Source organism: Oncorhynchus masou, chromosome 24, assembly GCF_036934945.1.
Source record: "Oncorhynchus masou masou isolate Uvic2021 chromosome 24, UVic_Omas_1.1, whole genome shotgun sequence".
NCBI classification, from domain to species: domain Eukaryota; kingdom Metazoa; phylum Chordata; class Actinopteri; order Salmoniformes; family Salmonidae; genus Oncorhynchus; species Oncorhynchus masou.
Window position 1 is genome coordinate 114,751,043 of NC_088235.1, and position 25,000 is coordinate 114,776,042.

Below are 25,000 nucleotides of genomic sequence, written 5' to 3' on the forward strand. Positions count from 1 at the left end.
CTCCACTAACTACCCACTAACTACCAACACATTACACAGTTACACACTTTACCTCCACTAACTACCCACTAACTACCAACACATTACACAGGTACACACTTTACCTCCACTAACTACCCACTAACTACCAACACATTACACAGGTACACACTTTACCTCCACTAACTACCCACTAACTACCAACACATTACACAAGTACACACTTTACCTCCACTAACTACCAACACATTACACAGGTACACACTTTACCTCCACTAACTACCCACTAACTACCAACACATTACACAAGTACGCACTTTACCTCCAATAACTACCCACTAACTACCAACACATTACACAAGTACACACTTTACCTCCACTAACTACCCACTAACTACCAACACATTACACAAGTACACACTTTACCTCCACTAACTACCCACTAACTACCAACACATTACACAGTTACAAACTTGACCTCCACTAACTACCAACTAACTACCAACACATTACACAGGTACAAACTTTACCTCCACTAACTACCCACTAACTACCAGCACATTACACAGGTACACACTTTACCTCCACTAACTACCCACTAACTACCAACACATTACACAAGTACACACTTTACCTCCAATAACTACCCACTAACTACCAACACATTACACAAGTACACACTTTACCTCCACTAACTACCCACTAACTACCAACACATTACACAGTTACAAACTTGACCTCCACTAACTACCAACTAACTACCAACACATTACACAGGTACAAACTTTACCTCCACTAACTACCCACTAACTACCAACACATTACACAGTTACAAACTTGACCTCCACTAACTACCCACTAACTACCAACACATTACACAAGTACACACTTTACCTCCACTGACTACCCACTAACTACCAACACATTACACAGGTACAAACTTAATATATAATATATCCCATTTAGCAGACGCTTTTGTCCAAAGCGACTTACAAGTCAGCTGGGGCCACTACTTTTACATATGGGTGGTCCCAGCGGGAATCGAACCCACGACGCTTGGCGTTGCAAGCGCCATGCTCTACCGACTGAGCCACACAGGACTCTTGACCTCCACTAACTACCCACTAACTACCAACACATTACACAAGTACACACTTTACCTTCACTGACTACCCACTAACTACCAACACATTACACAGGTACAAACTTGACCTCCGCTAACTACCCACTAACTACCAACACATTACACAGTTACACACTTTACCTCCACTGACTACCAACACATTACACAGGTACAAACTTGACCTCCACTAACTACCCACTAACTACCAACACATTACACAGGTACAAACTTTACCTCCACTGACTACCCACTAACTACCAACACATTACACAGTTACACACTTTACCTCCACTAACTACCCACTAACTACCAACACATTACACAGGTACAAACTTTACCTCCACTAACTACCCACTAACTACCAACACATTACACAGGTACAAACTTGACCTCCACTACCAACACAACACATTACACAGGTACAAACTTGACCTCCACTACCAACACAACACATTACACAGGTACACACTTGACCTCCACTAACTACCCACTAACTACCAACACATTACACAGGTACAAACTTGACCTCCACTAACTACCCACTAACTACCAACACATTACACAGGTACAAACTTGACCTCCACTAACTACCAACACATTACACAAGTACACACTTTACCTCCACTGACTACCCACTAACTACCAACACATTACACAGGTACAAACTTGACCTCCACTAACTACCCACTAACTACCAACACATTACACAAGTACACACTTTACCTCCACTGACTACCCACTAACTACCAACACATTACACAGGTACAAACTTGACCTCCACTAACTACCCACTAACTACCAACACATTACACAAGTACACACTTTACCTCCACTGACTACCAACACATTACACAGGTACAAACTTGACCTCCACTAACTACCCACTAACTACCAACACATTACACAGGTACAAACTTTACCTCCACTGACTACCCACTAACTACCAACACATTACACAGTTACACACTTTACCTCCACTAACTACCCACTAACTACCAACACATTACACAGGTACAAACTTTACCTCCACTAACTACCCACTAACTACCAACACATTACACAGGTACAAACTTGACCTCCACTACCAACACAACACATTACACAGGTACACACTTGACCTCCACTAACTACCCACTAACTACCAACACATTACACAGGTACAAACTTGACCTCCACTACCAACACAACACATTACACAGGTACACACTTGACCTCCACTAACTACCCACTAACTACCAACACATTACACAGGTACACACTTGACCTCCACTACCAACACAACACATTACACAGGTACACACTTGACCTCCACTAACTACCCACTAACTACCAACACATTACACCGGTACAAACTTGACCTCCACTACCAACACAACACAGTGCTTCGGTTGTTTATTTAAGTTGGTCTGAATTTCAGCCTTGTAGTGGGATAGTTCACATTTTTTATAAAGTGTTATTGGTTTCTAATAATAACATGAGTCTTGACCCAGCTATATCAGTAATAGATATCAGATGAATTTAAGAGCAACTTGAAACTAGTGAAAAGCCTTGGGCACTGAGATAAATTGTTTGACACACAATACATGTAGGACACATTCAAAACAAACTAATCATGTTTGGGGAAGGAAAGGAAGCGCTCGGGGGACGTGCGGCAGGAAATGAGATCACGACTGGTTCTGATTTGATGTGAGGGATGTTCGGTCAGAGTCACGTCTGTAAGCAGGGTCTGAGTGTTAGTGAGGTATAGAGTCACGTCTGTAACCAGGGTCTGAGTGTTAGTGAGGTACAGAGTCACGTCTGTAACCAGGGTCTGAGTGTTAGTGAGGTATAGAGTCACGTCTGTAACCAGGGTCTGAGTGTTAGTGAGGTACAGAGTCACGTCTGTAACCAGGGTCTGAGTGTTAGTGAGGTACAGAGTCACGTCTGTAACCAGGGTCTGAGTGTTAGTGAGGTACAGAGTCACGTCTGTAACCAGGGTCTGAGTGTTAGTGAGGTATAGAGTCACGTCTGTAACCAGGGTCTGAGTGTTAGTGAGGTACAGAGTCACGTCTGTAACCAGGGTCTGAGTGTTAGTGAGGTATAGAGTCACGTCTGTAACCAGGGTCTGAGTGTTAGTGAGGTACAGAGTCACGTCTGTAACCAGGGTCTGAGTGTTAGTGATGTACAGAGTCACGTCTGTAACCAGGGTCTGAGTGTTAGTGAGGTATAGAGTCAGAGTCACGTCTGTAACCAGGGTCTGAGTGTTAGTGAGGTACAGAGTCACGTCTGTAACCAGGGTCTGAGTGTTAGTGAGGTATAGAGTCAGAGTCACGTCTGTAACCAGGGTCTGAGTGTTAGTGAGGTATAGAGTCACGTCTGTAACCAGGGTCTGAGTGTTAGTGAGGTACAGAGTCAGAGTCACGTCTGTAACCAGGGTCTGAGTGTTAGTGAGGTATAGAGTCACGTCTGTAACCAGGGTCTGAGTGTTAGTGAGGTATAGAGTCACGTCTGTAACCAGGGTCTGAGTGTTAGTGAGGTATAGAGTCACGTCTGTAACCAGGGTCTGAGTGTTAGTGAGGTACAGAGTCACGTCTGTAACCAGGGTCTGAGTGTTAGTGAGGTATAGAGTCAGAGTCACGTCTGTAACCAGGGTCTGAGTGTTAGTGAGGTATAGAGTCACGTCTGTAACCAGGGTCTGAGTGTTAGTGAGGTATAGAGTCACGTCTGTAACCAGGGTCTGAGTGTTAGTGAGGTATAGAGTCACGTCTGTAACCAGGGTCTGAGTGTTAGTGAGGTACAGAGTCACGTCTGTAACCAGGGTCTGAGTGTTAGTGATGTCTCCCCTCTCCCTGACCCCTGTCTGTGTCTCCCCTCTCCCTGACCCTGTGACCCCTGGCTGTGTCTCCCCTCTCCCTGACCCCTTGCTGTGTCTCCCCTCTACCTGACCCCTTTCTGTGTCTCCCCTCTCCCTGACCCCTGGCTGTTTCTCCCCTCTCTCTGACCCTGTGACCCCTGCCTGTGTCTCCCCTCTCCCTGACCCTGTGACCCCTGGCTGTGTCTCCCCTCTCCCTGACCCCTGGCTGTCTGGGTCTCCCCTCTTCCTGACCTCTGTCTGTGTCTCCCCTCTCCCTGACCCCTGTATGTGTCTCCCCTCTCCCTGACCCATGCCTGTGTCTCCCCTCTCCCTGACCCCTGTCTGTGTCTCCCCTCTCCCTGACCCCTGTCTGTGTCTCCCCTCTCCCTGACTCTGTCTGTGTCTCCCCTCTCCCTGACACCTGTCTTTGTCTCCCCTCTCCCTGACCCCTAGCTGTGTCTCCCCTCTCCCTGATCCCTGGCTGTGTCTCCCCCCTCTCCCTGACCCCTGTCTGGGTCTCCCCTCTCCCTGACCCATGCCTGTGTCTCCCCTCTCCCTGACCCCTGTCTGTGTCTCCCCTCTCCCTGACCCATGTCTGTGTCTCCCCTCTCCCTGACCCCTAGCTGTGTCTCCCCTCTCCCTGATCCCTGGCTGTGTCTCCCCCCTCTCCCTGACCCCTGTCTGGGTCTCCCCTCTCCCTGACCCATGTCTGTGTCTCCCCTCTCCCTGACCCATGCCTGTGTCTCCCCTCTCCCTGACCCATGCCTGGGTCTCCCCTCTCCCTGACCCATGCCTGGGTCTCCCCTCTCCCTGACCCATGCCTGTGTCTCCCCTCTCCCTGACCCCTGTCTGTGTCTCCCCTCTCCCTGACCCCTGTCTGTGTCTCCCCTCTCCCTGACCCATGTCTGTGTCTCCCCTCTCCCTGACCCCTGTCTGTGTCTCCCTTCTCCCTGACCCCTGTCTGTGTCTCCCCTCTCCCTGACCCATGTCTGTGTCTCCCCTCTCCCTGACCCATGCCTGTGTCTCCCCTCTCCCTGACCCATGCCTGTGTCTCCCCTCTCCCTGACCCCTGTCTGTGTCTCCCCTCTCCCTGACCCCTGTCTGTGTCTCCCCTCTCCCTGACCCTGTGACCCTTGGCTGTGTCTCCCCTCTCCCTGACCCCTTGCTGTGTCTCCCCTCTACCTGACCCCTTTCTGTGTCTCCCCTCTCCCTGACCCCTGGCTGTGTCTCCCCTCTCCCTGACCCTGTGACCCCTGGCTGTTTCTCCCCTCTCTCTGACCCTGTGACCCCTGCCTGTGTCTCCCCTCTCCCTGACCCTGTGACCCCTGGCTGTGTCTCCCCTCTCCCTGACCCCTGGCTGTCTGGGTCTCCCCTCTTCCTGACCTCTGTCTGTGTCTCCCCTCTCCCTGACCCCTGTATGTGTCTCCCCTCTCCCTGACCCATGCCTGTGTCTCCCCTCTCCCTGACCCCTGTCTGTGTCTCCCCTCTCCCTGACCCCTGTCTGTGTCTCCCCTCTCCCTGACTCTGTCTGTGTCTCCCCTCTCCCTGACCCCTGTCTGTGTCTCCCCTCTCCCTGACCCATGTCTGTGTCTCCCCTCTCCCTGACCCATGTCTGTGTCTCCCCTCTCCCTGACCCCTGTCTGTGTCTCCCCTCTCCCTGACCCCTGTCTGGGTCTCCCCTCTCCCTGACCCCTGTCTGGGTCTCCCCTGCCTCTTGCTGCTCCCCTCTGCCTGACCCTTGACCCCTGGCTGGGTCTCCCCTGCCTCTTGCTGCTCCCCTCTACCTGACCCCTGGCTGTGTCTCCTATGCTTCTCCTCTCTCCCTAACCCCTGACCCCTGTCTGGGTCTCCCCTGCCTCTTGCTGCTCCCCTCTGCCTGACCCCTGACCCCTGGCTGGGTCTCCCCTGCCTCTTGCTGCTCCCCTCTACCTGACCCCTGGCTGTGTCTCCTATGCTTCTCCTCTCTCCCTAACCCCTGACCCCTGTCTGGGTCTCCCCTGCCTCTTGCTGCTCCCCTCTGCCTGACCCCTGACCCCTGGCTGGGTCTCCCCTGCCTCTTGCTGCTCCCCTCTGCCTGACCCCTGGCTGGGTCTCCCCTGCCTCTTACTGCTCCCCTCTGCCTGACCCCTGACCCCTGGCTGTGTCTCCCCTGCCTCGTGCTGCTCCCCTCTGCCTCTTGCTGCTCCCCTCTCCCTCACCCCTGACCCCTGGCTTTGTCTCCTCTGCCTTCTGCTCCTCTCTCCCTCACCCCTGACCCCTGGCTTTGTCTCCTCTGCCTTCTGCTCCTCTCTCCCTCACCCCTGACCCCTGGCTTTGTCTCCTCTGCCTTCTGCTCCTCTCTCCCTCACCCCTGACCCCTGGCTTTGTCTCCTCTGCCTTCTGCTCCTCTCTCCCTGACCCCCTTCAGCTGGCTTACTGTCTTGCTGCCTGCCTGTCTCCATGTCTGCCTGTCTTCTTGCTAGCCTGCCTGTCTCCCTGCCTGCCTGTCTCCCTGCCTGTCTTGCTGCCAGCCTGCCTGTCTCCCAGCCTGCCTGTCTTGCTGCCTGCCTGTCTTACTGCCAGCCTGCCTGTCTCCCAGCCTGCCTGTCTTGCTGCCAGCCTGCCTGTCTTGCTGCCAGCCTGCCTGTCTCCCAGCCTGCCTGTCTTGCTGCCTGCCTGTCTTACTGCCAGGCTGCCTGTCTTGCTGCCAGCCTGCCTGTCTCCCAGCCTGCCTGTCTTGCTGCCTGCCTGTCTTACTGCCAGGCTGCCTGTCTTGCTGCCAGCCTGCCTGTCTCCCAGCCTGCCTGTCTTGCTGCCAGCCTGCCTGTCTTGCCTCCTGTCTCCCTCTCCTTTCCTCTCCACAGTCAGTGGGCCCATTGACAAACGCTGTCACCATATTCCCTAAATAGTGGGGCTCTGGTCTAAAGTAGTGTACTATATAGGGAATAGGGTTCCATAGGGCTCTGGTCTAAAGTAGTGCACTATATAGGCAATAGGGTTCCATAGGGCTCTGGTCTAAAGTAGTGCACCATGGGGCGGCAGGGTAGCCTAGTGGTTAGAGCGTTGGACCAGTAACCGAAAGGTTGCAAGTTCAAATCCCTGAGCTGACAAGGTACAAATGAACACAGCCTCTGTCATTCTCCCCCTGAACAGGCAGTTAACCCACTGTTCCTAGGCCGTCATTGAAAATAAGAATTTTATCTTAAAAGATAAAAAAAAAAAACTATATAGGGAATATGGTTCCATAGGGCTCTGGTCTAAAGTAGTGCACTATATAGGGAATAGTGTTCCATAGGGCTCTGGTCTAAAGTAGTGCGCTATATAGGGAATATGGTTCCATAGGGCTCTGGTCTAAAGTAGTGCATTATATAGGGAATAGTGTTCCATAGGGCTCTGGTCTAAAGTAGTGCGCTATATAGGGAATATGGTTCCATAGGGCTCTGGTCTAAAGTAGTGCACTATATAGGGAATATGGTTCCATAGGGCTCTGGTCTAAAGTAGTGCAATATGTAGGGAATATGGTTCCATAGAGCTCTGGTCTAAAGTAGTGCACTATATAGGGAATAGGGTTCTATAGGGCTCTGGTCTAAAGTAGTGTACTATATAAGGAATATGGTTCCATAGGGCTCTGGTCTAAAGTAGTGCACTATATAGGGAATAGTGTTCCATAGGGCTCTGGTCTAAAGTAGTGCACTATATAAGGAATAGGGTTCCATAGGGCTCTGGTCTAAAGTAGTGCACTATATATGGAATAGGGTTCTATAGGGCCCTGGTCTAAAGTAGTGCACTATATAGGGAATAGGGTTCCATAGGGCCCTGGTCTAAAGTAGTGCACTATATATGGAATAGGGTTCTATAGGGCCCTGGTCTAAAGTAGTGCACTATGTAGGGAATAGGGTTCCATAGGGCTCTGGTCTAAAGTAGTGCACTATATAGGGAATAGGGTTCCATAGGGCTCTGGTCTAAAGTAGTGCACTATGTAGGGAATATGGTTCCATAGGGCTCTGGTCTAAAGTAGTGCACTATATAGGGAATAGGGTTCCATAGGGCTCTGGTCTAAAGTAGTGCACTATATAGGGAATAGGGTTCCACAGGGCCCTGGTCTAAAGTAGTGCACTATATATGGAATAGGGTTCCATAGGGCTCTGGTCTAAAGTAGTGCACTATATATGGAATAGGGTTCTATAGGGCCCTGGTCTAAAGTAGTGCACTATATAGGGAATAGGGTTCCATAGGGCCCTGGTCTAAAGTAGTGCACTATATATGGAATAGGGTTCTATAGGGCCCTGGTCTAAAGTAGTGCACTATGTAGGGAATATGGTTCCATAGGGCTCTGGTCTAAAGTAGTGCACTATATAAGGAATAGGGTTCCATAGGGCTCTGGTCTAAAGTAGTGCACTATATAGGGAATAGGGTTCCACAGGGCCCTGGTCTAAAGTAGTGCACTATATATGGAATAGGGTTCTATAGGGCCCTGGTCTAAAGTAGTGCACTATATAGGGAATAGGGTTCCATAGGGCTCTGGTCTAAAGTAGTGCACTATGTAGGGAATATGGTTCCATAGGGCTCTGGTCTAAAGTAGTGCACTATATATGGAATAGGGTTCTATAGGGCCCTGGTCTAAAGTAGTGCACTATATAGGGAATAGGGTTCCATAGGGCCCTGGTCTAAAGTAGTGCACTATATATGGAATAGGGTTCTATAGGGCCCTGGTCTAAAGTAGTGCACTATGTAGGGAATATGGTTCCATAGGGCTCTGGTCTAAAGTAGTGCACTATATAGGGAATAGGGTTCCATAGGGCTCTGGTCTAAAGTAGTGCACTATGTAGGGAATATGGTTCCATAGGGCTCTGGTCTAAAGTAGTGCACTATATAGGGAATAGGGTTCCATAGGGCTCTGGTCTAAAGTAGTGCACTATATAGGGAATAGGGTTCCACAGGGCCCTGGTCTAAAGTAGTGCACTATATATGGAATAGGGTTCCATAGGGCTCTGGTCTAAAGTAGTGCACTATATATGGAATAGGGTTCTATAGGGCCCTGGTCTAAAGTAGTGCACTATATAGGGAATAGGGTTCCATAGGTCCCTGGTCTAAAGTAGTGCACTATATATGGAATAGGGTTCTATAGGGCCCTGGTCTAAAGTAGTGCACTATGTAGGGAATATGGTTCCATAGGGCTCTGGTCTAAAGTAGTGCACTATATAAGGAATAGGGTTCCATAGGGCTCTGGTCTAAAGTAGTGCACTATATAGGGAATAGGGTTCCACAGGGCCCTGGTCTAAAGTAGTGCACTATATATGGAATAGGGTTCTATAGGGCCCTGGTCTAAAGTAGTGCACTATATAGGGAATAGGGTTCCATAGGGCTCTGGTCTAAAGTAGTGCACTATGTAGGGAATATGGTTCCATAGGGCTCTGGTCTAAAGTAGTGCACTATATATGGAATAGGGTTCTATAGGGCCCTGGTCTAAAGTAGTGCACTATATAGGGAATAGGGTTCCACAGGGTCCTGGTCTAAAGTAGTGCACTATATATGGAATAGGGTTCTATAGGGCCCTGGTCTAAAGTAGTGCACTATATAGGGAATAGGGTGTTAGGCCTCTGGTCTAAAGTAGTGCACTATATAGGGAATAGGGTTCCATAGGGCTCTGGTCTAAAGTAGTGTACTATATAGGGAATAGGGTGTCATTTGGGCCTCAGACCTATTCATGACACCTTTTTCTCTGCTCCTGTCCAGTCTGTATTCAGGCCTAGAGAAGGCTGTGTTCATCTAAAGACACACACACACACACACACACACACACACACACACACTTGACTACACACACACACACACACACGTGATTACACACACACACACACACACACACACACACACACACACACACACACACGTGATTACACACACACACGGACACACACGGACACACACACACAGACACACACACCCACACCCAAACACACACAAGGACAGACATGCACAGACAGGTCAACAAACATATTTCTGAGGCTATGCACCCCATACACGTCTTGTTGGTGAAGTGACGATCTTTTAGTAGGAAAAGTATTGTAACAAGTCACAGAAAGGAGACGGAAAGATTTTTGTCGGTATGATCTGAAACATTTCTATGCGTCTCTTTATGAAACTGTGAGAGCAGGAGCCTTGCCAGGGCTGGGAGTGAGTGGCCAGGTCTGGGAGTGAGTTGCCAGGTCTGAGAGTGAGTGGCCAGGTCTGGGAGTGAGTGGCCAGGTCTGAGAGTGAGTGGCCAGGTCTGAGAGTGAGTGGCCAGGTCTGAGAGTGAGTGGCCAGGTCTGGGAGTGAGTGGCCAGGTCTGGGAGTGAGTGGCCAGGTCTGGGAGTGAGTTGCCAGGTCTGAGAGTGAGTGGCCAGGTCTGAGAGTGAGTTGCCAGGTCTGAGAGTGAGTGGCCAGGTCTGGGAGTGAGTGGCCAGGTCTGGGAGTGAGTGGCCAGGTCTGGGAGTGAGTTGCCAGGTCTGAGAGTGAGTTGCCAGGTCTGGGAGTGAGTGGCCAGGTCTGAGAGTGAGTGGCCAGGTCTGAGAGTGAGTGGCCAGGTCTGAGAGTGAGTTGCCAGGTCTGAGAGTGAGTGGCCAGGTCTGGGAGTGAGTGGCCAGGTCTGAGAGTGAGTTGCCAGGTCTGAGAGTGAGTGGCCAGGTCTGGGAGTGAGTTGCCAGGTCTGAGAGTGAGTGGCCAGGTCTGAGAGTGAGTGGCCAGGTCTGGGAGTGAGTTGCCAGGTCTGAGAGTGAGTGGCCAGGTCTGGGAGTGAGTTGCCAGGTCTGAGAGTGAGTGGCCAGGTCTGAGAGTGAGTGGCCAGGTCTGGGAGTGAGTGGCCAGGTCTGGGAGTGAGTGGCCAGGTCTGAGAGTGAGTGGCCAGGTCTGAGAGTGAGTGGCCAGGTCTGAGAGTGAGTGGCCAGGTCTGAGAGTGAGTTGCCAGGTCTGAGAGTGAGTGGCTGAATGACAGGAGCCACGTAGGACTGTGTCCCAAACTGCACCCTTTTCCCTACTTTTGACCAGAGCCCTCAATTGACCATTTTCTGTAATTAACGTGCCAGCACTCCGAAATCGATATGCCGCCCTGTGTTGCTGCTGCTCTGTCCAGAGCCTCTGGGAAAGGACCCAGGCCGGGGACGCTCTCCTCCTCGCCAGGTGGCGGGATGCGAGGCAGAGAGGGAGGAGGGAAAGTAAGGGGACCAGCCTGTTGTATTTTTGGCTCCCAGATGAAATGGAACCAGAGTTTGTGTCGTTACTCAGTCATAAAAGTTGGAGCAGAGGAAGGAACGCTCCGTATAACTTTCTGCCTCCGTTGGATGAGGCTTTATGGTTCACAGACATCAAAACAGTTGTGTTTGCTTTAGTTGGTATTCTCCCTGGCATAAGGGGGGGATGTGTGAATTATATAAGTCCCATTTGCTCACTCTCTGAAATCCATCGGGGAGAGAGAGATGACAATTTTGGTTTGACACAAATACACCTAGTTTGCGTTGCTATGCTGTCAGTGTGGCATCGTGAGTTAGCTCATTGTAGGTCATATTGAGTAACCCACTGGGGTCATTGTAGGTCATATTGAGTAACCCACTGTGGTCATTGTAGGTCATATTGAGTAACCCACTGTGGTCATTGTAGGTCATAGATTAGGGTGGCCGCGTGGCCGCGGCCACCCTAATCTGGTGGTCCCAGCGCGCACGACCCACGTGGAGTTCCTGGTCTCCGGTAGCCTCTGGAACTGCCGATCTGCGGCCAACAAGGCAGAGTTCATCTCAGCCTATGCCTCCCTCCAGTCCCTCGACTTCCTGGCACTGACGGAAACATGGATCACCACAGATAACACTGCTACTCCTACTGCTCTCTCTTCGTCCGCCCACGTGTTCTCGCACACCCCGAGAGCTTCTGGTCAGCGGGGTGGTGGCACCGGGATCCTCATCTCTCCCAAGTGGTCATTCTCTCTCTCTCCCCTTACCCATCTATCTATCGCCTCCTTTGAATTCCATGCTGTCACAGTTACCAGCCCTTTCAAGCTTAACATTCTTATCATTTATCGCCCTCCAGGTTCCCTCGGAGAGTTCATCAATGAGCTTGATGCCTTGATAAGCTCCTTTCCTGAGGACGGCTCACCTCTCACAGTCCTGGGCGACTTTAACCTCCCCACGTCTACCTTTGACTCATTCCTCTCTGCCTCCTTCTTTCCACTCCTCTCCTCTTTTGACCTCACCCTCTCACCTTCCCCCCTACTCACAAGGCAGGCAATACGCTCGACCTCATCTTTACTAGATGCTGTTCTTCCACTAACCTCACTGCAACTCCCCTCCAAGTCTCCGACCACTACCTTGTATCCTTTTCCCTCTCGCTCTCATCCAACACTTCCCACACTGCCCCTACTCGGATGGTATCGCGCCGTCCCAACCTTCGCTCTCTCTCCCCCGCTACTCTTTCCTCTTCCATCCTTTCATCTCTTCCCTCTGCTCATACCTTCTCCAACCTTTCTCCTGACTCTGCCTCCTCAACCCTCCTCTCTTCCCTTTCTGCATCCTTTGACTCTCTATGTCCCCTATCCTCCAGGCCGGCTCGGTCCTCCCCTCCCGCTCCGTGGCTCGATGACTCATTGCGAGCTCACAGAACAGAGCTCCGGGCAGCCGAGCGGAAATGGAGGAAAACTCGCCTCCCTGCGGACCTGGCATCCTTTCACTCCCTCCTCTCTACATTTTCCTCCTCTGTCTCTGCTGCTAAAGCCACTTTCTACCACTCTAAATTCCAAGCATCTGCCTCTAACCCTAGGAAGCTCTTTGCCACCTTCTCCTCCCTCCTGAATCCTCCCCCCCCCCCCCCTCCTCCCTCTCTGCAGATGACTTCGTCAACCATTTTGAAAAGAAGGTCGACGACATCCGATCCTCGTTTGCTAAGCCAAACGACACCGCTGGTTCTGCTCACACTGCCCTACCCTGTGCTCTGACCTCTTTCTCCCCTCTCTCTCCAGATGAAATCTCGCTTCTTGTGACGGCCGGCCGCCCAACAACCTGCCCGCTCGACCCTATCCCCTCCTCTCTCCTCCAGACCATTTCCGGGGACCTTCTCCTTTACCTCACCTCGCTCATCAACTCATCCCTGACCGCTGGCTACGTCCCTTCCGTCTTCAAGAGAGCGAGAGTTGCACCCCTTCTGAAGAAACCTACACTCGATCCCTCCGATGTCAACAACTACAGACCAGTATCCCTTCTTTCTTTTCTCTCCAAAACTCTTGAACGTGCCGTCCTTGGCCAGCTCTCCCGCTATCTCTCTCAGAATGACCTTCTTGATCCAAATCAGTCAGGTTTCAAGACTAGTCATTCAACTGAGACTGCTCTTCTCTGCATCACGGAGGCGCTCCGCACTGCTAAAGCTAACTCTCTCTCCTCTGCTCTCATCCTTCTAGACCTATCGGCTGCCTTCGATACTGTGAACCATCAGATCCTCCTCTCCACCCTCTCCGAGTTGGGCATCTCCGGCGCGGCCCACGCTTGGATTGCGTCCTACCTGACAGGTCGCTCCTACCAGGTGGCGTGGCGAGAATCTGTCTCCTCGCCACGCGCTCTCACCACTGGTGTCCCCCAGGGCTCTGTTCTAGGCCCTCTCCTATTCTCGCTATACACCAAGTCACTTGGCTCTGTCATAACCTCACATGGTCTCTCCTATCATTGCTATGCAGACGACACACAATTAATCTTCTCCTTTCCCCCTTCTGATGACCAGGTGGCGAATCGCATCTCTGCATGTCTGGCAGACATATCAGTGTGGATGACGGATCACCACCTCAAGCTGAACCTCGGCAAGACGGAGCTGCTCTTCCTCCCGGGGAAGGACTGCCCGTTCCATGATCTCGCCATCACGGTTGACAACTCCATTGTGTCCTCCTCCCAGAGCGCTAAGAACCTTGGCGTGATCCTGGACAACACCCTGTCGTTCTCAACCAACATCATGGCGGTGGCCCGTTCCTGTAGGTTCATGCTCTACAACATCCGCAGAGTACGACCCTGCCTCACACAGGAAGCGGCGCAGGTCCTAATCCAGGCACTTGTCATCTCCCGTCTGGATTACTGCAACTCGCTGTTGGCTGGGCTCCCTGCCTGTGCCATTAAACCCCTACAACTCATCCAGAACGCCGCAGCCCGTCTGGTGTTCAACCTTCCCAAGTTCTCTCACGTCACCCCGCTCCTCCGCTCTCTCCACTGGCTTCCAGTTGAAGCTCGCATCCGCTACAAGACCATGGTGCTTGCCTACGGAGCTGTGAGGGGAACGGCACCGCAGTACCTCCAGGCTCTGATCAGGCCCTACACCCAAGCAAGGGCACTGCGTTCATCCACCTCTGGCCTGCTCGCCTCCCTACCATTGAGGAAGTACAGTTCCCGCTCAGCCCAGTCAAAACTGTTCGCTGCTCTGGCCCCCCAATGGTGGAACAAACTCCCTCACGACGCCAGGACAGCGGAGTCAATCACCACCTTCCGGAGACACCTGAAACCCCACCTCTTCAAGGAATACCTAGGATAGGATAAGTAATCCTTCTCACCCCCCTCCCCTTAATGATTTAGATGCACTATTGTAAAGTGGCTGTTCCACTGGATGTCAGAAGGTGAATTCACCAATTTGTAAGTCGCTCTGGATAAGAGCGTCTGCTAAATGACTTAAATGTAAATGTAAATATTGAGTAACCCACTGTGGTCATTGTAGGTCATATTGAGTAACCCACTGTGGTCATTGTAGGTCATATTGAGTAACCCACTGTGGTCATTGTAGGTCATATTGAGTAACCCACTGTGGTCAGTGTAGGTCATATTGAGTAACCCACTGGGGTCATTGTAGGTCATATTGAGTAACCCACTGTGGTCAGTGTAGGTCATATTGAGTAACCCACTGTGGTCATTGTAGGTCATATTGAGTAACCCACTGTGGTCATTGTAGGTCATATTGAGTAACCCACTGTGGTCATTGTAGGTCATATTGAGTAACCCACTGTGGTCATTGTAGGTCATATTGAGTAACCCACTGTGGTCAGTGTAGGTCATATTGAGTAACCCACTGTGGTCATTGTAGGTCATATTGAGTAACCCACTGTGGTCATTGTAGGTCATATTGAGTAACCCACTGTGGTCATTGTAGGTCATATTGAGTAACCCACTGTGGTCATTGTAGGTCATATTGAGTAACCCACTGTGGTCATTGTAGGTCATATTGAGTAACCCACTGTGGTCATTGTAGGTCATATTGAGTAACCCACTGTGGTCATTGTAGGTCATATTGAGTAACCCACTGTGGTCATTGTAGGTCATATTGAGTAACCCACTGTGGTCATTGTAGGTCATATTGAGTAACCCACTGTGGTCATTGTAGGTCATATTGAGTAACCCACTGTGGTCATTGTAGGTCATATTGAGTAACCCACTGTGGTCATTGTAGGTCATATTGAGTAACCCACTGTGGTCATTGTAGGTCATATTGAGTAACCCACTGTGGTCATTGTAGGTCATATTGAGTAACCCACTGTGGTCATTGTAGGTCATATTGAGTAACCCACTGTGGTCATTGTAGGTCATATTGAGTAACCCACTGTGGTCATTGTAGGTCATATTGAGTAACCCACTGTGGTCATTGTAGGTCATATTGAGTAACCCACTGTGGTCATTGTAGGTCATATTGAGTAACCCACTGTGGTCATTGTAGGTCATATTGAGTAACCCACTGTGGTCATTGTAGGTCATATTGAGTAACCCACTGTGGTCATTGTAGGTCATATTGAGTAACCCACTGTGGTCAGTGTAGGTCATATTGAGTAACCCACTGTGGTCATTGTAGGTCATATTGAGTAACCCACTGGGGTTATATACTCCTGAGAGTTGTTTTATTGCTGTTACTCTCCTGGCTTTTGCTTTTTTTTTTTTTGGGGGGGGGGGGGAATTATGAAAGGTCGAACTACAATGTCACTAGAAATGTTTTCTCTAGTTTGAAATAAATGAACAGTAAGATAGACAATATCAAAGGCAGGTTTCATGCTAAGTTGAATTGAAGGAGACATAATTGAATCATGGTTCAACAGGTTCATTAACCCTGTCAAGTAGAAGTTACAGCTACATTGAATATGTTGTCTGATTGGAGAAGACTGACTTCCAGGGGGAAGGTAATCTGTGGATGTGCTCTTGAGCAAGGCACCTAACCCTGCTTGTATCTGTAAGTCACTCTGCATAGGAGAGTCTGCTAAACTACTGTTCCAGAAGCAACGGCCAGGCTGGCAGGATACAGACAAAACAGTGTGAGAATTAGTAACTGTGTCTCAGAGAGATCAGTAACCATTTTAGTCCCTGTCTCAGAGAGATCAGTAATCATTTTAGTCCCTGTCTCAGAGAGAGAGAGAGAGATCAGTAATCATTTTAGTCCCTGTCTCAGAGAGAGAGAGAGAGATCAGTAATCATTTTAGTCCCTGTCTCAGAGAGAGAGAGAGAGATCAGTAATCATTTTAGTCCCTGTCTCAGAGAGATCAGTAATCATTTTAGTCCCTGTCTCGAAGAGAGAGATCAGTAACCATTATAGTCCCTGTCTCAGAGAGAGAGATCAGTAACCATTATAGTCCCTGTGTCAGAGAGATCAGTGACCCTTTTAGTCCCTGTCTCAGAGAGAGAGATCAGTAACCATTATAGTCCCTGTCTCAGAGAGAGAGATCAGTAACCATTATAGTCCCTGTGTCAGAGAGAGAGATCAGTAACCATTTTAGTCCCTGTCTCAGAGAGATCAGTAACCATTTTAGTCCCTGTCTCAGAGAGATCAGTAACCATTTTAGTCCCTGTCTCAGAGAGAGAGATCAGTAACCATTTTAGTCCCTGTCTCAGAGAGAGAGATCAGTAACCATTTTAGTCCCTGTCTCAGAGAGAGAGATCAGTAACCATTTTAGTCCCTGTCTCAGAGAGAGAGATCAGTAACCATTATAGTCCCTGTGTCAGAGAGAGAGATCAGTAACCATTTTAGTCCCTGTCTCAGAGAGATCAGTAACCATTATAGTCCCTGTGTCAGAGAGATCAGTAACCATTTTAGTCCCTGTCTCAGAGAGAGAGATCAGTAACCATTATAGTCCCTGTCTCAGAGAGAGAGAGAGATACACTACTGTAAAGGGTGGAGAGAGAGAAGGTGAGATACTGACTCATGTTAAGCAGTCCATGTTTATGCTAAACCACTCTAAGTGTGTGTGCTCAGGGCAGCAGCAGTGCAATCAGTTGTCCCCAACCCCAGCGCTCTCTCTCCATGACTGTTACTGTACGTAGCACCACTAATGTGCAGCGCAGGCCTGTCCAAGCACATCAGATCTGTTGGGGGCCAGCTAACAAGGAGGTCCAGATGACTGTCAAAACACTGTACTCATCAAGCCCAGGCACTTGAACCAAAAGGGGAGGGAGGGAGGGAGAGAGGAGGAGAGGGAGCAAGAAGGAGGGAGGGAGAGAGGATGAGAGGGAGAGAGAGGGAATGGAGGGAGAGAGGGAGGGAGGGAGGGAGGAGGAGAGGGAGAGAGAGAGAGGGAGGGAGGAAGAGAGGAGGAGAAGGAGAGGGAGGGAGGGACAGAGGAGGAGAGGGAGATAGAAGGGGGGAGGGAGGGAGGGAGGGGGAGGGAGAGAGGGAGAGGGAGGATGAGAGGGAGAGAGGAGGAAGGGAGGGAGAGAAGAGGGAGGGAAGGAGGGAGGGAGAGAGGAGGAGAGGGAGAGAGAGGGAATGGAGGGAGGGAGGGAGGAGAGAGGAGGAGAGGGGGAGAGAGGGAATGGAGGGAGGGAGGAGGAGAGGGAGAGAGAGAGAGGGAGGGAGGGAGGGAGGGAGAGAGGGAGGGAAAGAGAGAGGAGGAGAGGGAGAGGGATGAGGAAGGGAGGGAGTGAGGAGGAGGAGGAGAGGGAGGGGGGGAGAGGGAGAGAGGAGGGAGGGAGGGAGAGAAGAGGGAGGGAAGGAGGGAGGGGGAGGAGGAGAGAGAGTGAGGGAGGGAGAGAGAGGAGGAGAAGGAGAGGGAGGGAGAAAGTGAGGGAGGAGAGGGAGAGAGATGATGGAGGGAGGAGGAGAGAGAGGAGGAGAGGGAGGGAGGGTGGAGGGGGAGGGAGAGAGAGAAAGGGAGGGAGGGAGGGAGGGAGGGAGGGAGGGAGAGAGGAGAGAGAGGGAGAGGAGGAGGGAGGGAGGGAGGGAGGGAGGGAGGGAGGGAGGGAGGGAGGGAGGGAGGGAGGAGGAGAGAGCATTGTGGCAAGTAAATAAAGACAATCTCTGTATTTCTCTTAATCTGCATAATTGAGATTATCAGAGAAATAATAAATGACTCCCTAAATAAATCATTACAAAACACGATAATATGTCCAGAGCTATAATGTATTTACCCAAATTACTGTACAATTGGTTACTTTTCTCTCTCTCTCTCTCTCTCTACCTCTCTCTCTCTCTTTACCTCTCTCTCTTTCTCTCTCTCTGTTTACCTCTCTCTCTCTCTCTTTACTCTCTCTCTCTCTCTCTTTACCTCTCTCTTTCTCTCTCTACCTCTCTCTCTCTCTCTCTCTCTGTTCACCTCTCTCGCTCTCTCTCTCGCGCACTCTCTCTGTTCACCTCTCTCACTCTCTCTCTCTCTCTCTCTGTCTACCTCTCTCTCAATTCAGTTTGAACGGGCTTTGTTTGCATGCGAAATGTGTTTACATAAACATTAAACAATAGTGAGAATTAACAAAAAAGTGACTTGAATTTAACAGTAAAGGTTTCAAAAAGATAAATACATTTCCAGTGGGTTCTGGTAGTCTTTAATGCAATAGGAGAACCCAGTGGGTTCTGGTAGTCTTTATTGTAGTAGGAGAACCCAGTGGGTTCTGGGTAGTCTTTATTGTAATTGGAGAACCCAGTGGCTTCTGGTAGTCTTTAATGTAATAGGAGAACCAAGTGGGTTCTGGTAGTCTTTAATGCAATAGGAGAACCCAGTGGGTTCTGGGTAGTCTTTAATATAATTGGAGAACCCAGTGGGTTCTGGGTAGTCTTTATTGTAGTAGGAGAACCCAGTGGGTTCTGGGTAGTCTTTATTGTAATTGGAGAACCCAGTGGCTTCTGGTAGTCTTTAATGTAATAGGAGAACCCAGTGGGTTCTGGGTAGTCTTTAATATTATAGGAGAACCCAGTGGGTTCTGGGTAGTCTTTATTGTAATAGGAGAACCCAGTGGGTTCTGGGTAGTCTTTAATATAATAGGAGAATCCAGTGGGTTCTGGGTAGTCTTTAATGTAGTAGGAGAACCCAGTGGGTTCTGGTCGTCTTTAATGTAGTAGGAGAACCCAGTGGGTTCTGGGTAGTCTTTATTGTAATAGGAGAACCCAGTGGGTTCTGGGTAGTCTTTAATATTATATGATAACCCAGTGGGGTCTGGGTAGTCTTTAATATTATAGGATAACCCAGTGGGTTCTGGGTAGTCTTTATTGTAATAGGAGAACCCAGTGGGTTCTGGGTAGTCTTTAATATTATAGGATAACCCAATGGGTTCTGGGTAGTCTTTATTGTAATAGGAGAACCCAGTGGGTTCTGGGTAGTCTTTAATATAATAGGAGAATCCAGTGGGTTCTGGTAGTCTTTAATGTAGTAGGAGAACCCAGTGGGTTCTGGCTAGTCTTTAATATAATTGGAGAATCCAGTGGGTTCTGGTAAGTCTTTATTGTAATAGGAGAACCCAAAGGGTTATGGTAGTCTTTAATGTAGTAGGAGAACCCAGTGGGTTCTGGTAGTCTTTAATGTAGTAGGAGAACCCAGTGGGTTCTGGGTAGTCTTTAATATAATTGGAGAACCAAGTGGGTTCTGGGTAGTCTTTATTGTAGTAGGATAACCCAGTGGGTTCTTGTAGTCTTTAATGTAGTAGGAGAACCCAGTGGGTTCTGGTAGTCTTTAATGTAATAGGAGAAACCAGTGGGTTTTGGTAGTCTTTAATGTAATAGGAGAACCCAGTGGGTTCTGGGTAGTCTTTAATGTATTAGGAGAACCCAGTGAGTTCTGGGTAGTCTTTATTGTAATAGGAGAACCCAGTGGGTTCTGGGTAGTCTTTAATATTATAGGAAAACCCATTGGGTTCTGGTAGTCTTTATTGTAATAGGAGAACCCAGTGGGTTCTGGGTAGTCTTTAATATAATAGGAAAACCCAGTGGGTTCTGGGTAGTCTTTAATGTAGTAGGAGAACCCAGTGGGTTCTGGTAGTCTTTATTGTAATAGGAGAACCCAGTGGGTTCTGGGTAGTCTTTAATGTAGTAGGATAACCCAGTGGGTTCTGGGTAGTCTTTAATGTAGTAGGAGAACCCAGTGGGTTCTGGGTAGTCTTTAATGTAGTAGGATAACCCAGTGGGTTCTGGGTAGTCTTTAATAGCTGGTAGTTTAGTAGATGATCGTGTTTGTTTTTTCTCTTAGTTCTTTGTTAAAAGGTTAAAAGGTTGGAGAAGTGGTTTATCCAGACATCTCCATTTTGGATAGATAGCTCTTTGTGTTGCTGTTTGTTCAGTGTTTTCCAGTTTTCCCAAAAGGGATATGATTCTATAGATTCTTTAATCACAATGATCTGTTTTCTGACGTGCTGTTCCTTCTTTTTCCGTAGTGTATTTCTGTATTGTTTTCGTGATTCACCATAGTGAAGGCGTAGACTCAGGTTTTCTGGGTCTCTCTGTTTTTGGTTGGACAGGTTTCCCAATTTCTTTCAGGTTTTTTAATTTTTCATCAAACCATTCCTCGTTGTTGTTAGTTATCTTAGGTTAAATAAAATATAAACGCAACATGCAACAATTTCTACTATTTTGCGTTACATTTCATATAAGGAAATCAGTCAATTTAAATAAATTCATTCGACCCTAATCTATAGATTTCACATGACTGGGCAGGGGCACTGTCATGGGTGGGCCTGGGAGAGCATAGGCCCACCCACTTGGGAGCTATTGGGGAGCCAGACCCAGCCAATCAGAATAAGTTTTTTTCTCCACCAAAGTGCTTTATTACAGACAGAAATAGCCCTCAGCACCAGTCCTCTTCCCTCTGATGATCCCGCAGGTGATGAAGCCGGATGTGGAGGTCCTGGGCTGGCATGGTTGTACATAGTCTGCAGTTGTGAGGCCGGTTGGACGTACTAGCAAATTCTTCCAAATGACCTTCGATGCGGCTTATGCTAGAGAAATGAACATTGAATTATCGTGCCATTTGCACTTGAGACATCTGTGGCATTGTGTTGCGTAACAAAACTGCACATTTTGGAATCACCTTTTATCGTCCCCAGCACAAGGTGCACCTGGGTAAGGATCATTCTGTTTAAGCTTCTTGATATGCCACACCTGTCAGATGGATGGATTATCTTGGCAAAGGAGAAATATAAACTCATTTGTTCAAAACATTTGAGATAAATTAACTTTTTGGTGCTTTGAACATTTCTGTGATCTTTTATTTCAGCTCATTAAAAAACAAGGGTCCAATATTTTACATGTTGCGAGTGTATATATATATATATATAGATATATATTAATACTGTTACAATATATATATATATATATATATATATATATATATATATATATATATATATATTCTCAGTGTCGTTAGTTTTGTGTGGTTTTCTGCTGTATTTTTTTATTTGATATGATAGCTGATAGGTCAAATATACTGTCCAGGCTTCCTAATCCTATGTATACATCTTCAATATTGAGGGACACATTTTGTCCAGAAGTTGTCTAGGAGGGATTGGATTTGTTGTTGGACAACTGTTTTTTTGGTAGGTTTCTACACTACCTACTCTATCTTGGGTGTTAATTGTTTGGGGTTGGGTTTTCCCCTCTCCTCTCCTCACAAGAGTACCCCTCTCCTCTCCTCTCCTCACAAGAGTACCCCTCTCCTCTCCTCACAAGAGTACCCCTCTCCTCTCCTCACAAGAGTACCCCTCTCCTCACAAGAGTACCCCTCTCCTGTCCTCTCTCTCCTCACAAGAGTACCCCTCTCCTCTCCTCTCCTCACAAGAGTACCCCTCTCCTGTCCTCTCTCTCCTCACAAGAATACCCCTCTCCTCTCCTCTCCTCACAAGAATACCCCTCTCCTGTCCTCTCTCTCCTCACAAGAGTACCCCTCTCCTCACAAGAGTACCCCTCTCCTCTCTCTCCTCACAAGAGTACCCCTCTCCTCACAAGAGTACTCCTCTCCTCTCCTCTCCTCTCCTCTCCTCTCCTCTCCTCTCCTCTCCTCTCCTCTCCTCTCCTCTCCTCTCCTCACAAGAGTACCCCTCTCCTCTCCTCTCTCTCCTCACAAGAGTACCCCTCTCCTCTCCTCACAAGAGTACCCCTCTCCTCTCCTCTCCTCACAAGAGTACCCCTCTCCTCTCCTCTCTCTCCTCACAAGAGTACCCCTCTCCTCACAAGAGTACTCCTCTCCTCTTCTCTCTCTCCTCTCCTCTCCTCCTCTCCTCTCCTCTCCTCTCCTCTCCTCTCCTCTCCTCTCCTCTCCTCTCCTCTCCTCTCCTCACAAGAGTACCCCTCTCCTCTCTCTCCTCACAAGAGTACCCCTATCCTCTCCTCTCTCTCCTCACAAGAGTACCCCTCTCCTCTCTCTCCTCACAAGAGTACCCCTCTCCTCTCCTCTCCTCTCCTCACAAGAGTACCCCTCTCCTCTCCTCACAAGAGTACCCCTCTCCTCTCCTCTCCTCACAAGAGTACCCCTCTCCTCTCCTCTCTCTCCTCACAAGAGTACCCCTCTCCTCTCCTCTCTCTCCTCACAAGAGTACCCCTCTCCTCTCTCTCCTCACAAGAGTACCCCTCTCCTCACAAGAGAACTCCTCTCCTCTTCTCTCTCCTCTCCTCTCCTCTCCTCTCCTCTCCTCTCCTCTCCTCTCCTCTCCTCTCCTCTCCTCTCCTCTCCTCTCCTCTCCTCTCCTCTCAAGAGTACCCCTCTCCTCTCGCTCCTTTCGCAGTGTGCCAGCTATGGATGACACTCAGCTCTGCTCAACTCTCATGTCTGTCGTCAGGCTGAGGATTCATGACTCTCACTGTCACAACATGACAGCATGATAGGCTCTCCCCGACCCTTAACCCCTCCTCACCACAGCTCCCAGTTCCTCCACAGACCACAGCGTGAAGGAATCTGTGGGGAATAGGGCAGCTCAGGCTCCTTGCCTGCCAGTTGCTCAGATCCCTGAGTATATTATGGAAGCTGTGGTTCCGTCGTGGCTCCATGGCTGCCAGTTGCTCAGATCCCTGAGTATATTATGGAAGCTGGGGTTCCATCGTGGCTCCATGGCTGCCAGTTGCTCAGATCCCTGAGTATATTATGGAAGCTGTGGTTCCATCGTGGCTCCATGGCTGCCAGTTGCTCAGATCCCTGAGTATATTATGGAAGCTGGGGTTCCATCGTGGCTCCATGGCTGCCAGTTGCTCAGATCCCTGAGTATATTATGGAAGCTGTGGTTCCATCGTGGCTCCATGGCTGCCAGTTGCTCAGATCCCTGAGTATATTATGGAAGCTGTGGTTCCATCGTGGCTCCATGGCTGCCAGTTGCTCAGATCCCTGAGTATATTATGGAAGCTGTGGTTCTGTCGTGGCTCCATGGCTGCCAGTTGCTCAGATCCCTGAGTATATTATGGAAGCTGTGGTTCTGTCGTGGCTCCATGGCTGCCAGTTGCTCAGATCCCTGAGTATATTATGGAAGCTGTGGTTCCGTCGTGGCTCCATGGCTGCCAGTTGCTCAGATCCCTGAGTATATTATGGAAGCTGGGGTTCCATCGTGGCTCCATGGCTGCCAGTTGCTCAGATCCCTGAGTATATTATGGAAGCTGTGGTTCCATCGTGGCTCCATGGCTGCCAGTTGCTCAGATCCCTGAGTATATTATGGAAGCTGGGGTTCCATCGTGGCTCCATGGCTGCCAGTTGCTCAGATCCCTGAGTATATTATGGAAGCTGTGGTTCCATCGTGGCTCCATGGCTGCCAGTTGCTCAGATCCCTGAGTATATTATGGAAGCTGGGGTTCCATCGTGGCTCCATGGCTGCCAGTTGCTCAGATCCCTGAGTATATTATGGAAGCTGTGGTTCCATCGTGGCTCCATGGCTGCCAGTTGCTCAGATCCCTGAGTATATTATGGAAGCTGTGGTTCCATCGTGGCTCCATGGCTGCCAGTTGCTCAGATCCCTGAGTATATTATGGAAGCTGTGGTTCCATCGTGGCTCCATGGCTGCCAGTTGCTCAGATCCCTGAGTATATTATGGAAGCTGTGGTTCCATCGTGGCTCCATGGCTGCCAGTTGCTCAGATCCCTGAGTATATTATGGAAGCTGTGGTTCCATCGTGGCTCCATGGCTGCCAGTTGCTCAGATCCCTGAGTATATTATGGAAGCTGTGGTTCCATCGTGGCTCCATGGCTGCCAGTTGCTCAGATCCCTGAGTATATTATGGAAGCTGTGGTTCCATCGTGGCTCCATGGCTGCCAGTTGCTCAGATCCCTGAGTATATTATGGAAGCTGTGGTTCTGTCGTGGCTCCATGGCTGCCAGTTGCTCAGATCCCTGAGTATATTATGGAAGCTGTGGTTCTGTCGTGGCTCCATGGCTGCCAGTTGCTCAGATCCCTGAGTATATTATGGAAGCTGTGGTTCCATCGTGGCTCCATGGCTGCCAGTTGCTCAGATCCCTGAGTATATTATGGAAGCTGTGGTTCCATCGTGGCTCCATGGCTGCCAGTTGCTCAGATCCCTGAGTATATTATGGAAGCTGTGGTTCTGTCGTGGCTCCATGGCTGCCAGTTGCTCAGATCCCTGAGTATATTATGGAAGCTGTGGTTCTGTCGTGGCTCCATGGCTGCCAGTTGCTCAGATCCCTGAGTATATTATGGAAGCTGTGGTTCCATCGTGGCTCCATGGCTGCCAGTTGCTCAGATCCCTGAGTATATTATGGAAGCTGTGGTTCCATCGTGGCTCCATGGCTGCCAGTTGCTCAGATCCCTGAGTATATTATGGAAGCTGTGGTTCTGTCGTGGCTCCATGGCTGCCAGTTGCTCAGATCCCTGAGTATATTATGGAATGTGTGGTTCCGTCATGGCTCCATGGCTGCCAGTTGCTCAG

At 49.5% G+C, this 25,000-nt stretch overlaps 1 protein-coding gene across 1 annotated transcript in view; it reads left to right on the forward strand.

Moving 5' to 3' along the window:
* LOC135511527 (lipoma-preferred partner homolog) overlaps nucleotides 1-25,000 on the forward strand; it is a 458,670-nt gene that overhangs the window by 194,980 nt on the left and 238,690 nt on the right. The window lies entirely within an intron of this gene.